Below are 10,762 nucleotides of genomic sequence, written 5' to 3'. Positions count from 1 at the left end.
TAATGCAGATGGAGCTAGATGCTGCAGGACTAAAGCATTCGACCCAAAACAAGCCGAGAAAAAAGCTCTATTGGAAGCTGCATTGCAAGCAAAAAGAATATCAACATGTGTATTTGGAGGGTGAATGTTATTGGTGCTTTAAATGATAGATTAGATACAATGAAATGGACCATAAGGAACTTGGTTACTGATTGTGGGAGTATTTTAAAAAAAAATTGCTAGGTGGAAATACATTCACGTAGTAAGAGAAGTTAACCATGTACACATAAGATTGCAAAACATGGGAGTAATATTACTTATGAGGAAGAGTGGTCAAACTCCTTCCTTGCTTGGATGTTACAATGTATCCAAAGGGATATTTATGTGTACTTCAAATAAAATTCTTTCCTTAAAAGAAAAAGATATGGAGAAATTAAGTCAAAAAAACTTTAAGTTCAGGGATCCATTTTGTATATATAAAGCTCTAACTATAAGTGCATCCTCCACTAATCCTAATTACTAGCACTACTGTAACTTTAAAACAAGTCAAAAGTTCAATTACTGTATCTTACTACACATATAGCATGATTCTTCTGCACGTATGTTCCTTTTGTTGCGGTTGATTTCTTCTTCTCCTTCTTCCATATGTATAATAATACTGGTTGTGAGCCTAATTTGACACGTTTCATCATCCAGTACTATCTTTCTCTTTTTGACGTCAGCGCCACGGGGAACTTTTTTCTTGCATCCTTTAGCTTTTTTCCATTCAGCCCTTTTTTGCGGAAGTTCTTCTTCCATCTCTTTCTCAACCCAACCTCGAACACCTTTGAGAGAACTAAAACCTTTCCTTTTAAAATCAAGAATCAACTCTTCCCGGTCTTCATCGTAGCTGGACATTTCTTTTCTCTTTTGGCTTATCAACTCAGACATATGTTTGTCGAAGTCGTCGTCCTTGCACTTCAACCATGCACTTATTATCGCGCACCTTTCTTCGTAAGTAATTTCCGGCTTCATTTTCTGTTTTTCGTCTTTCGAACACGAAATCATCGATCTTCTGAAACGAGACAAAGCAGAACTCACTTACATTACAAACAAAAAATTTCTCCAATAATCAATCATAAAAAAAAAAAAAAAAAGGGACCGATAAGGGAAATTAGCCCTATAAATTATTTTCTTTTACAGACGATTTTAGATTATTAAAAAAAAAAAAAAAAAGGTTAGACGATTAGCGTACCTTATGTAACAACACATATCATCCTGCTTGTGTTAACTAGCGAAGTTGATGTGAATTACGAAGAACAAACGAGAGAGCTATTTGTATAGAGAATTTCCAAGAGAAGTTTATATGTATGGACTCAAACTATTTATATTGATGGAGGATTCTAAAATTAGTATTCAAGTATAATTGGGGTTTACTAACAAAAAGAAAACCCCTGTATTTCAGAATGGCAAAGGTTTTGACTCTAGTCAAATTAAAAGCCCCCTATAGTATTTCTCTCCATAGACGTATTATTTCGTGCAGTCTTGAGGGAAAAGACTTTCTGGACTTCTAGAGCTGAAAAGAAGTTGCAAGTAAATTTAGGAGCACAATGATTTTTAATAACAAAAGGTTAATACAATATTTTGTTAAGCAAGATATTTTTGCTTGTGATTTCTGTATTTCGTATTCAGTCTTGAAACTGAAACGTGGAATCTAGGCTATCTAGCACTTCCATACTCCATTCCTTGCATCTTTACCTGGTACTAAACTAATACTCTCATAAAAAAGAGAAAAGGACGGTATGAGTGTGAGTATGTGCTGAGGCTATAGTGTGGATGAATTGATGGTCAATGAGTGTGGGGCAACTGACAATTGATACCCCAGTTGCATGTAAAATTGCTTGTAAAACATTTTTTATTCAAATCTACCGAGTCACATCTCTTGTTCCCATACCAAAATGATGTTCAATTCAATGAATGAGGAAATACGACTGACCCTCGATGTGCAACAAATGACAACTAGCTGCCGTTGGTCTGCAAAGAAAAAGCAGGCTTGGCACTGCTTCACTCAGATTCCTGCCTGCTGCTCACTCGGTTCGTTTTATCAATCTCCCTCTCACTACACCTCCATACAAGAAAAAGATGAGAAAAGCATACATCACTAAATATTGAGTAAACAAAACCAACAACATGCTTCTCTCCAGAACTTTATGAATAAAAACATATTATGATTCAACATTGATTTTCAAGAGAGAGAGAGAGAGAGATCAGCAACAGCAAGTGAGGAACAAGAAGCCATCCTTATTGTTGAGGGTACAAGAAAAAAATTGAAGGCATCAGACTGCTGTGTGGGTGTCATTTGTTTGTTTGGTTAGAAATACCAAGAAAAACACTTAACCACTGGTCCCACTACCACTCACTAGCAATGTTTTTCTCTCTGAGGAATGAATGAAAAACAAGACAGAAGAAACTAATTAAGCCTTTTTTTCTCCTATTTTCTATTACCACAACTGCAAGAGAGAAGGAAGATAATAATTGTAGTAACACAAAGGACAGGAGTCATTCAAAGCTCTTGAAAATCTTTCTCAATCACAATCAAGGCATGGAATGGGACCTCATAAGACATGTTCCCCCACCCCATGTATTCATTATTGGAGGACAAGGGTCTTAACAAAACTTCCTCTCTCCCTGTGAGTGTCTTTGATCTTTCATCTATTTATTTAGTCTCTCTGCACTTCCAGTAGGAGCTAACTAATTTGCTTTCATTTTGAGTTCCAAAAAAAAGAAAAATGAAAGCTTCGAGTTCCATTACCTTGTGCTTCTTAGTAACTTTGATCTTCGTTCTCTCATCTCCAACCATTACAATACTAGCTTCTTCCTCTTCTTCTTCTACTTCTTCAGTGTTGCTGCAGACAGGAAAAACAAGTGTGAGAAAGCTAGGCAATCATCAACAAGACAAGCTAAATATCAAGGTTCTTCATCTATTTCTTTTTTTCTAGAACTGAAATAATAAATAGTGCCCTATAACAGGTTTTCTCTTTTCTGTTTATAGTTTACGTATTGCCGATTAAGAAAAAAAAAAAGTTTACGTATTCTAGAATTGCCAACCTGAAATTTCCAATGATTTTCCAAATAGGTCATGAACACGCAATCTGATATCATCCAAGGAGTTCCAGCAGAAGCTGAGGACAATGGCGAAGAGCTTGTTTATCATGTTGATTACCATGGAGTTTCCACACACCCAACTCCTACTCCAAAACATCCCAGACCATAGAAAAGAAGTTAACTGTATGTGAAGGGAGAGACAAAAAGATCCCTTCAACTTAGAATGTATCATATTTTATTCTTTTTGGTATAAGAATGTAGTTCATATATTTCAATGGAATGGATTTTTCCGTCGTGCCGTTGTGCCCTCAAAGCTATTCTACAGATGTACCAACCACCATGTAACATTTCTATTATAAGCTGTAGCATAATAATGTGAATAATTCTCCGGAAAACCAATAGCAATCCCATTATTATTACCACGAGATGAAGAAACGATCCCCGGTACCAGGGAGAAAACTCGGGATAATTGATATTCAAAATGATATTGACTTATCTGCATTTAAATACTGAAACTTACTCAAGAGCAATGCAACAAAAGCATCCCACTCATGTAGTGGTTTCTAGTCCCTTTGTAGTTCAGAAGCAAAATTTCAAAGCTTTCGCAGACATTCTCAAACACCGCGGCCTTGCAAAAATTTGACGTAAATGTAGCTTCTGCATCTTCTTTGTTCTCACATAATAAATGCAGAAGGTTTTCAAATCCTTTCAGAGGGGTGTTCCAGTCAAAACCCTCATCCGCTTCTCCCTCATGATCAAGATGATGGAGCCACCTCATTCGTTGAAACAGCTCTTTATTCTTCTCTTGAACTGCTTCTTCCACGCATCGGAATGCTTTGAAGAAGTTTGCTTCTTTGTGAATACAGTCTATAATATAACTAAATGTGTTTCTCTGGTCCAGATCCAGATTTTCACTCAGCTGGTTTTCTTTGTTATCCTGGGGAAGTGAAAATGAGGCAACCATGCAACCTTTCCGGAAAACAGAATCTCGGTAACCAATAAGCTGTATTGAAACATGCAAAAGATTTACGTACACGAAGTTGAGAACTCCAGACAGTCGATGGATACATGGATTGACTTGTTGTTTCTGGTTCCAGCAATGAAGTGCAACATGAGCGAACCCGTCCCACCTGCAGTCAAAAGCTATATGCCAATGATTATGTGAATACAAAATGAATTAAAATGTAGGAAATTTCAACTTCCGAAACTTTTTTGTCAGAAGGCCACAATTATTCGTTTTAACAAATGCATATCCAAGTACTATTCCCTACATGGAATTAATCCAAGGGCGGATATGTTTTGAAGAGCATTCATGACATAGATCATCCTAACAGATTCTAAAACTCTGGACCATACAGGGCTTCAAGTTAAAAATTATCCATCAGAACTTCTTGAAGAATCAACCAGTTTTTGATGGGGTGGGAAACCTATGACAATGCGATTCTTTTTTTGACAGTTTCACCATAAAAACATATTCCTAACAGAAAAGCATCTTCTTTAGCTGGTTGATCTACAAGGATTCAGAGGTTGGGTGTGCGAAAATGCAAGAACAATCATTTCCAAATAAGTAAAAGCAAGAAAAGTGTCTGCAGGTAAAAGTGTCTGCAAGTAAAAGCATCCTATAAATGATTATAGTTCATGAGTCGTGTCGTAACAATCATTTCGAAATAAGCATATTAGAAAATTTTAATTCTATACTTGTCTGTACACCGATGATATCATTATTTTAGTATTTCTTAAAACTGTGAATAAAAGTTTATACTAACAAATATTTATCTATCTTCAGCATATAGAACATAAAGAATTGGTATAATAATGGCACCTCTTTCGATTTCATTATCCATACTAGACTTTGTCCATAAGCTGGTCATTCCAGCGACATTGGGACCAACAACATGTGTCAGTTGACCACACAGTGCACATGTAAATTACCTATGTTAAAACAAAAACTGCCAATCCACATGCATTATGGGGTCAGAGATAAAAATACAGATTCTAAATGATCCCAATCAGTTAGTAGACATTTCGGACGACAAACAGAAGAAATCCATCACTGAGTTTACTTTAAAAAACAACAAAGAGCATACACAAATCATTGAACAATTATTATTACTCAGTATCAGAATAGATATCATCGACCAAGGAACACATGTCAGGCAATAATTTTTGGTAATCTGTGCAAGGAAGACACAGAATTGACTAAGAAATATATAAGTAGAACGAGTTCATGTATTATCTTTAAAAAAATCAGCACATTATAGATTATGCATTAGTCTAATTACTTATTTACATGTTCAGTTCAAATTGAGTTATTGCTTAATCCGCAAATTGATTATAAATGCACATTCACTGATATATAAACCAAGGGGGTGCACCTGGATGTACCTAAGTTTTCAATAGCACCACCAATCAGTATGATCCTTTTTCATGTGAAGCAATTACCCAATCTGCTGATATAAATCACTCCTAAATATGAGCTTATTTTATCCTCAAAAAGTTTAAGCAGTTATTCAATTGGCTCTAGCTACCCTCAGGACAATTGGATCATCAAACAGAGTTATGTCAATCATGCTAGAGAAGTGCTAACACAGCGTGATAAGAATGAGCTTCGCCTTCTTTACATATCCATCTAAACTTTACGACTTGAATATGTCGGATGAGTAGAAAGAAAAAAATATGGTCAAAAATATGTCTTGGCGAATTTAAGAAATCACAAACTACACTAAAAGGGATCTTAAGACAAATTTTTAGCACTAACAACCTTTTAACCACAGAGTAACTAGTAAGTTTAACAGATCTCTATCGAGGGAAAAATGGTAGTCACATTAATTGTACTTTGCCATGATGAGCTTGAGATAGACTACGCTAATTCTCTACACGGTTATTCAATCAATCTACGAACACAGGTAGTCTAGATACAAAACGCAAAAAGATAAGATAAATGACTATTTAACTCACCAAACTACGAGGAGACAAAGTTTGTACACTTACTCAAATGGAGACTCGATCTCAGTTCCAAGTGTCAAGTGTAAGGAAGACCCAGTGGACACGTCATCAATCTCAGGCAGACCACAGTATATGCTTCATGAGGACAACCTCTGGGTATATGTAATATATGACCTTCTTGAAGCAAGAACTGTTTACACTCAAAAACATCATTTCCAACTTCAGAACCAGTCAAGTGATGAAGAGGTTCATATAATCAAGGTAGCAGAGAAGTTTGCCGTGGTGAAACCACCCATCTCTTTGTCCATGAAGCTGGCAGATAAACACACAGTGGTCATCATAGTGCCAAGCCAAACCCTGAGACCGAGGTGGGGTGAGGTATGCATTGGCGCCTACAGATGGTTGACAGAACTGCCAACCCATCTGCAATAGCAGCAATAGTTTCTGAACGGAATTCCATCCCACGCAAAGCAACTGCATAACCCTCTAGAAATGCTTCTTCACATTTGTGCACATCAACCATGTTATGATCAGGCATGACAGTGGAATCTGTAAGTTCCTTGTGATAATGAATCTCCCTCTTTGGTTTTGTGTTACTCATATCCACTGATTTAAGGACCCAAATGTCCTGCTCGTAAATCATAGGGAAACCTAATCCACCTTTAACCTCTTCTAGGACTAATGATGTCTAGATCATCTGATGGGAGCGGTGGACAAAAAACTAGTCCTCCTAACATAGACGAAATGATGGCATTTGTTGTTCTTTTCGAGCTAAAGGATCGAAAGAGCGAACTGAAACTATCTCCACAATCATTCAAAGGCTTCGAGAGCTTCGTAAAAAGGAATGGTGATTTTCCTAGTAATTTAACATAAATTGTTCAAATTCAGAATGGTCTGGCCCAAAAATGTTTCTTCTGACCACCTCAGGTGTGCAATTAGTAGAACCATCACTCCTGTTGATAGAAAGCCTAAATATACTTTCAGCCAAATCTCAAGAAGTTCTCAACCAACTCCTTTGGAATCTCTGTCAATTGCTTCAAATTACAGGTGTTGATTAAAATGATAGTGGCCTCGAGAACTAATACCTGTAATTCACTACTCCCCTTTTCCATACAATACTGAACAACATGTTTTGAAGTAGCATCATCCTGAAGAAACACAGAGCTATGGAATGTCAGGTTAGGTTCATACCAAGTAATTGAAAAAAAAAATAGTTTACAGAGTTTCAACCTAAGCCAACTGGGAATACCCCAGTTGGCCAGGGAATTGATTCTCATAATTAACAGAACTTAAACTTCAAAATGTTTAGGAAAAAAAGCCCCAATAATAATACTCACATAAGTTTCTGCACAGCAAATGCTTGACACAGCTTTGCCCTTCCAATCCAGGTTGTAGACACATCCAAAACCGCATTACAAACAGAAACCAAAACTTTCTTATTAGATTTACATTTCATCAAACAATTCAATAAACCTCTCAAGATCTCATCATCTAGGGCAATTCTCTGATTATCTTCAATTGAAGAGAGTCAAATAAAACCAATAATCTCAAGAATGAGACATGTAATTGAAGGGTGGATTAGTTTTTTTCTAACAAAACTGGGAGTATCAATAGTATTGATGAATTGTTGAATATAGGTTTGGGTTGACAGTGAAGAACTGAATAAAGTTTCTGTAATTGCTTGATTGAGTAAATGCAGTGTGTATGTTATTAAGAGATGATACTAGTAATATTGGAAACATAGTGTCGACATTAGTATTTTCATCATCATCATAATCAAGGTTTTTCTTCCTCTTTTTCAGCTGCGTCTGTTGCTTTTCCATTTTTTTTCTGATGTGAGCGGGCCACTTTTCTTCGTTTAACAAGTCGTGTCTTCAACAACGAAAACTTTAAAAATGGTTCAGATAAAATCAGGGATTTTCTATATTACCCCCTTGAATGGTATGCCAATTTCCACATTTACGTTACCTTCCTTGTTAGAGCAGTTCCTATGAGATGAACAAACTCAAAGTTTATTCATTTTGTCCACTACATGAACAAACATGAAAACTGGATGTTCAAAGTAGAAATTGACGTTTAGTTCCATTTTTAGTGGGCTTTGGACAGTCTAGTCTTGTCATCTAAAGCCTTATACTCGGAAGTCCAAATTTACCGAATCCAGAACTAGTTAGTCCTTTCTTTTACGATTCAGTCCAAATTGAATTTTTCTAGCGAAAAGTATAACCTTCCTATGAAAACCTCGAGTACTCATTCATTTAGCTTCTCTCTTCCTCTTCTCAAACGGCGAATCTTCGATGAAAGAAAAACCAAAGATATCTTCATTTTCTCTTTTCGTTTTTGATGAAAATTTCGTTGATTATCTTCTTCATCTCCATCTCCATCTTTCAAATCGGAAGGTAAGGATTTCAATTTATTCTTACTTTTATTTCTTCTGTTTTTCATCCCCATCTAGATCTGAGCTCAATATTAATTTCAAAACGTCAATCTAGGGTTTCATTTTTGAGTTTGTTTGTTGTTACTTGTTTGAAATACTATAATGGTCGTATTTCTAAAGAATATGTCTCTGTTGTTAGAGATTATTTATGGTTTTGGTCTGAACTGTCGTCCATAACAATTTTGTTAAGACAATAATAAATTTTTGTTCCTTTGCTACATAGTATTGGCTTTGAAGAAAGTAGATCATGGATTTTGGTATCAATTTGGGAAAGATACTGACATTTATTTATGAATTTATTGATTGATGTGTTTGATTAGGAAAAAAGCAGAGTTTCCAAACTGGGTACTATCGAATCACCCTTGGTTGAGGATGATGAATCATTGGCTAAGGAGAAGCAAAAATAACAGGTAATTTTGTTTCCCAAACATTTTCCAACTGCTACAAAAGATGATAAGATTTTCACAGAGAAATGGCAGACCAAATCTTCTAGAGTATGAACTGGACCATCAAAACTTTCTAGCTCTTACACTGGCTGTTAAATTCTCATTAGAGGGTCCATTAAGTGGAATACACGATATTTTCTATGGAAACACATGACCTGGCACTAAATAATGGTCATATACGTTCATTAATTTTGGTGCATGTAGGGTCATGGTGTGGCCTTATGGAGATATATCAGCAGTTAGTAGGCATATGCATTGGGTGAAACACGTAATGCTTTTTCTTTCCACCAACTATATGTAAACATGTATTTTGTTAATACCAGGCATGTGCATAATAAAAAATTGCCACAAAAGTATATAATGAATGTTGTCAGTACTGTTTGAATTGTCTTCCCTAGCTTTCTTTAGTATAGCTTTTAATGTTATTAAATTATGAGCAAACAGAACAAAGATAAATTATGTAATATTCATGGTTATGTGGCTCATCTTAGTGGGGGTGATGTCATGTCAGTATGATGTTTCCTTGCGTTTACAGTACCTTTTCTTTCTTTCGTTTCTCATAATAATGCCTTACAATCTTTCATGTCAACTCAAAAAAGTCGGTTGCTGGTATTTGTGATCAGGAAACGTTTATTTAGTATGTATGATGAATGATCTCCCAACCATCTTTCAAGTTGTGACTGGAAATCCAAAGAAACATGTGAAGGAAAAGTCTTCAGTATAGAATCTCAGCAGCAACAAACCCAAGTCAAACTCCAAATTGGTAAGTAACTATTTGAATACCTAGTTAACATTTCGATAGATAATAAGTAGACAGCTCTCTTCGGTGAAGAAAGATGAATTCTACTCGCCCTTTTGTACTTAAAATGTCATGTCAATGAAATTTTCAACGCATTATGTACTAAAAATGAATTATGTAGGCAGTGACATGCAGTGCGTATAAAAACCCATCGTAATCATATAGAATGTGTTGTCAGTGCAGATTGTAGTTCATTTTTGGTTGACAATTCTCGGTTATTCACCTGATGTTTTTTTTTTATAACCCTTTGATCGTGGTACAAAACGTTTAGTTGCTTCTCTTATAATTTCTTGTGTTGTAAACTATGGTGTACAAACTGGTGCACGTGTTAAAAAAATTTTGATTACATAAGATTACATTTGGATAAATACCAGGGTGTACAAACTAGTGCATATGTTGAAAAAATTACTCCATAAGCTTATATGCTTGATTCCAAAAGTGGTGATCCTTGAAAACTATGTGATACTTTGAACACTCGCCTTACAAGTTTTTTCACATTTTGTTATCGAATTGTTAATGTGCACAGTGCACATAGTTGTACGCATGTTGATTCTTAATATGTACATAATTGTACACCTATTGATTTTTAATGTGCACATAGTTGTACACCCTTTGATCGTTAATGTGCATATAATTATACACATATTGGTTGTTAATGAGTGCACATGTTGTTCTTGGATTGGATATTTTATTTTGATTCTTAATGCAAAATGCAATCAAAGGTCAAGTTTTATTTTCTCTAGATTTCAACTTCATTGATGACTTGGACGTACGTTCCATACTTTCACGTCACTGGGATTGTGTATGTAGCTTGTGACTTAGGTTTTTTTGGTTGTAATTCATTGTATCAGTATCGTAATCTGAATATTCTTTATTTGCAGCTCATCCATTTCTCTCTCGAGTCGAGAAGACTGATTCACTTGGATATTATTACTCCCTGTACTAGTAACAATGCTCATATGTGGTGCTGACTTGTGGACATCGTCGTAGAGTTTTTGTTTTTTGGTGTCTAGTATTTTTAAGGATTGTCCTCATCCAGATGAGAAACAAAGTAGAGATTTAGGTCTCGAACCT

General features: G+C 35.7%; 2 long non-coding RNA genes across 6 annotated transcripts; one reads left to right on the top strand and one right to left on the bottom strand.

The window, feature by feature from the left end:
* Window positions 1–412: 412 nt before the first annotated feature.
* On the bottom strand, window positions 413–8,018 carry LOC113299326. 5 transcript variants are annotated; one of them, XR_003334811.1, is made up of 7 exons: window positions 7,347–8,018; window positions 6,055–7,157; window positions 4,886–5,012; window positions 3,067–4,193; window positions 2,771–2,864; window positions 1,214–2,077; window positions 413–1,033 (listed from the first exon to the last, which is right to left on the bottom strand). It is a non-coding gene; the product is annotated as an uncharacterized LOC113299326 (long non-coding RNA). The 5 variants fall into 5 exon arrangements; XR_003334814.1 differs by lacking the exon at window positions 4,886–5,012 and having other exon boundaries at window positions 6,055–7,173; XR_003334812.1 differs by lacking the exon at window positions 4,886–5,012 and having other exon boundaries at window positions 3,067–4,206.
* On the top strand, window positions 2,150–3,452 carry LOC113299325. The gene is made up of 2 exons (XR_003334809.1): window positions 2,150–2,930; window positions 3,095–3,452. It is a non-coding gene; the product is annotated as an uncharacterized LOC113299325 (long non-coding RNA).
* Window positions 8,019–10,762: the final 2,744 nt, after the last annotated feature.

The sequence above is a fragment of the Papaver somniferum genome, chromosome 7 (assembly GCF_003573695.1).
Source record: "Papaver somniferum cultivar HN1 chromosome 7, ASM357369v1, whole genome shotgun sequence".
NCBI lineage: Eukaryota > Viridiplantae > Streptophyta > Magnoliopsida > Ranunculales > Papaveraceae > Papaver > Papaver somniferum.
The sequence above is the reverse complement of the archived record's forward strand: the minus strand, read 5'-3'. Positions and strand labels throughout refer to the sequence as shown.